Below are 4,435 nucleotides of genomic sequence, written 5' to 3' on the forward strand. Positions count from 1 at the left end.
TTTTTCGGCTGCAGCTCTTTCGGCTGCAGCTTTTTCGGCTGCAGCTCTTTCGGCTGTAGCTCTTTCGGCCGCAGCTCTTTCAGCCACAGCTCTCTCGACTGCAGCCCTTTCTATTCTCTGAACATCGCTCTGTAACTAAGAAAACAATATATATATAAATATATGATACTTATTTAAAAATACTTATTTAAATATAATTATTTATATACATACCTTTATGACTACTGTTAATATCTGTTGAATATGTCGCCTATGCGACGGCTCCGTCACAATTATATTTAGCTGAAAAGCAAAAATAAAAAGATTAAAAATAAATATATTTAATATTATATAAAAAATACTTACCACTCTTAAAATGGCAATAATTAAGCAATAAAATATGCTAGTTGGTAAACTAGCTAGCAGCATCGGAGGAGTCTGAAAAAATAAAAAATTTATTATAAAAACTGTCTTAAATAATTAATAGAATATATAGATAAAAAATACTTACATTAACCATGAAAATAATCATGGCATTTATTGTACTTATTATTTGTACACTATCCATTTTAATTTTTTATAAAAAGCCAAAGAATAGTTACTAAAAATATTAAATGCTTCGTCGATGTATACTTCTTGAGCACTACCGAACGATTGACTCCGGAAAAGATTTTCGGAAAAATCAGGATGATTCCTACTCTCCAAAAGAAACTCTAGTCAAATTGATAAAAATCTTTAAAGGAAGAAGAACATTGATTTCGCTTTAGACGCTCAGCATGTTGGAGGATGTTAACGCAACTAAACAAGGCTAACTCAAAAACCTTATCTCTAAGGCAAAAAAAGCAGTAAAATGACTAACAGACAATTCATCATTAAGATTACTCTATCTCCAATCACCTGCTGCTTACATACTTTCGAACGCATCTTCATTGAAAAAGGAACATCGAATGCGTTTTAAACCCTCAGCATGAGGTAAAGCGTTTATTGGAGAAAGTGCAAGCTGGTGTGGGTGGTCGAAAGTTTCCTAAATTATATGTGTGGCCCTGAAAAAGGATAGTGCAACGCTGCTAGAACGCATCTTCATTTAAAAAAGGAACATCGGTTATGCTTTAGACTCTTAGCAACGACTTCTACAGCAACCTACCTTAACAACCTCTGTAGGTGGGTGGGAGAGTGGGTGAAGTCAAAGGTACATCAAATGCCTTTTAGACACTCAGCATGGGGTCTCACTCTGTCGAAGGGGCCCCATAGCGCCCTACTATCGAAGGAGAGCGAGAGAGAGGGATAGAGAGAGAGAGAGAGAGAGAGAGAGAGAGAGAGAGAGTGAAAACAGCATCCTCACTATACGGCGTACGCGCCTAGCAAGCTAGAGACGCTACCCCCTCTCCGAGGGTCCTTCACTCAGCCAGCATAAGCATATAGTTTACCAAAACACCCTACCGACTTCTACAGCATCCTACCTTAACAACCTCTGTGGGTGGGTTGGTGGGTGGGTGGGTGAAGCGTCCTACTATCGAAGGAGGGGGGGGGGAGACTGGCCCCCCTCGAAGGGCCCACTGGCACGCCGAAGGTGTCGAACGAACATCAAATGCAACACTCGGCATGGGGTCTCACCTCTATCGCGATTAAAAGGTGTCACTACCTTCACACCTTCATCGGGCGGCTCCTTTCTGTCCCAGAACATACACGTATCCTTATACATTGGCGGCGCGCGCGAGGTGTCAAACCAACATCAAATGCCCCTTAACACTCAGCATGGGGCCCACTGGCACGCGGAAGGTGTCAAAGGTACATCAAATCCCTTTTAGGCACTCACCATGGGGTCTGACCATTAATTAAAAGGTGTCACTACCTTCACACCTTCATCGGGCGGCTCCTTTGTGGTCCCAGAACATACATTGCTTATCTACTCTCGAAAATATGAAAAAGGTGTTTTTGAAATCGCTATGTCGGGAAGCGAAAATTGATTAGATTAGTATAATGTTTTATTGTTGAAATTCGAACTCGTTTTCTCTTGTTTCTTCTGCTAGCAAAATACTTTCTTCATTATCGAATTCCTCGGTTTCATATTCATCAATATTTTCTTGCAAAATACTTGCTATATCATCAGGTAGTATATCGGCTTCCTCGATTTCACGTTCTTCCACGTCATTTTCTAATATGACTTTAGTTGAATTTGAAGCATTTTCACAAATTTGGCCATTACAATTTGTGCAACTATAGCTACATTTCAGTCCAGCTTTTTTGCATTTACACCGAGCCGTACTGCAATTCGTTTTACATCCACAGAAAACCTAGAAATGAAATTTATTATTTACCTTTTTTGAAACGGATAAAAATGAAATAGAAGTATATAATTTTATTACTATTTTCGACAAATGAAAAATAATTATTCATAAAGTTCTTTGCAGTATAAAAATAAACAAGAATTTATATTCTATTCCAAAATAATTTTCGAAATTACTCACCATCTCTACTATTTAATCTTTAGGTGCAATTGGTTCTGTGTTCATTATGGGTATCAGCATATTTGTCGTTCTTTTCCATCCCCACAATACTGGATCTAATTCAAAGCCCAGCCAAATTTGCATTTGGTAATATACTCGTTTAGCATGTTGTTTCAATACTGCAGCTGTAGGTGCTAAAGTTTTCAAGGATAGTTCTTTTTTTGCTACTGTTGTAGCTACGGCAAAAATTTTATACCTTAATTCTTGCAGAGATTGTTTTTCGTTGTCTGCGCCATATAATTTCATCATAACTTTTTCAGCAACTTTGTATAAATCATCAATATCTTGATATGGCTTATAGAAGATATTTATCATTTTTTGAAGGTCATCATCTTGTTTTAATAGTGCAATAATACTTTTTTTACCTTTACCGAATATAGCACTGGTCGAATCGCATCCACTGAAAGCGTGAGCAAATAAAATAAATTTTTGAAATTGGGAGTTTTCTTTACTTGAATAGATGTCTTTTGACTTTGGTACTCTTTTGTAAAAGTATATTTCATAACCGTCACACTGTGTAATTAGTAGAACTAACAAATCAACATCATTACCAACTACTGTAACTAGATTGTCATTATCATCTTTTAATTCTAGAGCCGTACGAATAATAACTGTATCTGCGTCTTCATCTGCGATTTTCGTAGTGATCTCATTTTTCACCAGATATTTTGCAAGTGCATCCACAAATTCCAGTTTGTTACGAATGTTTGAGAGAAATTTTTTCTGGTCGATGGGTATTATTTTGGCATCAGAAATTTCTACATCAGCTCCAATATTTTTTTCTCTTCTACAATATCTTTCGTACGATTTTACTCCAATCAATTCATTATTATATCCATCAAAAACGACAGTAACTTTTTTCCCAAAGTGCTTGTGAATGTACGACACATACGCTTTATAAACTTCTTCATATGACAAATTGCGAGGCCAAACTACGGCATGCAAAAGCCAACCCCCATCTATTACATACATCATACTTGAATCCATTAATCCAAGTTTATCATTGCAAGTTTGAAACACGTCATACATTTTGCTTTTTTGTGAATCTCTCATTACACCTTTTTCATCAAACAAGCTTAACGGATATGGTGTAAGCTCATATCCTAAAGCTTTCAATTTTTTATTGGGATCCTCGTGAAAAGCAACATAAATCCTTTGAAAAATGAGATATATATTTATAGTGGATGTTTCAGTATCATTCTCAAGATGCGTACTAACATTAGCACTTGCTAGATTTTTCACTTTATAAGTTCGTGATAGTGATATATTTTCAGCATTTTTGCCAACCATACCTTCCATTCCCAATAACCCTTTTTCAAATGCTTTATGACAATCTATCTCTAGTCCACCAATGATTCCTGTAGAAAGCGATACTATTCCATGTTGTTGTTGATTGAAAGGATTATGATTCTGAATCCATGTTATCAATTCATTTATGTCATTTGTATCCCTTTTCATTCTACTATCGGAAAGGTCAACGTGCTGCTCGCTAGTGTAGGATTTTAATCCACAATAGTTTTCCAAACACTCCATGACATGAAAAACTGACGGCATAGAAAATAAATAACGGGCTACAACGCTGGTAGTCACGCCTCGACCATGCTTCAAGTCTTTCCCGAAAAATCTATTTAACGTTTGTTCAATAATCATGTCACTCCATACACCAGACCATGCTTTGTCTGATCTACGAATAGTGAAGTAGCCATCTTTTGTGTAACGTTCAAATTCATAATGATCCATTGACATTTCTAAAATTTCCATATCTCAAAGATAAATTTGGGCACATTTCGTATAAGCAAAATGGCCACTGGAATAAAAAATTGGCAGCATATCTTTTATACTTTGCAAATGCAATTTCCAGTCGCCTAAGCGTTCGGCCTCCATAAACTGCAAAGCTATGGTTACACATTTGAAATATTGTATCCACAATTTGGCAGTTGAGTTCTTCT

General features: G+C 36.6%; 1 pseudogene; it reads right to left on the minus strand.

Moving 5' to 3' along the window:
• Nucleotides 1–1,964: 1,964 nt before the first annotated feature.
• Nucleotides 1,965–2,735, minus strand: LOC131673474 (uncharacterized; annotated as a pseudogene).
• Nucleotides 2,736–4,435: the final 1,700 nt, after the last annotated feature.

The sequence above is a fragment of the Phymastichus coffea genome, unplaced genomic scaffold (genome assembly GCF_024137745.1).
Source record: "Phymastichus coffea isolate CEN01 unplaced genomic scaffold, Cenicafe_Pcof_1.1 PCOF00179, whole genome shotgun sequence".
Taxonomy (NCBI): domain Eukaryota; kingdom Metazoa; phylum Arthropoda; class Insecta; order Hymenoptera; family Eulophidae; genus Phymastichus; species Phymastichus coffea.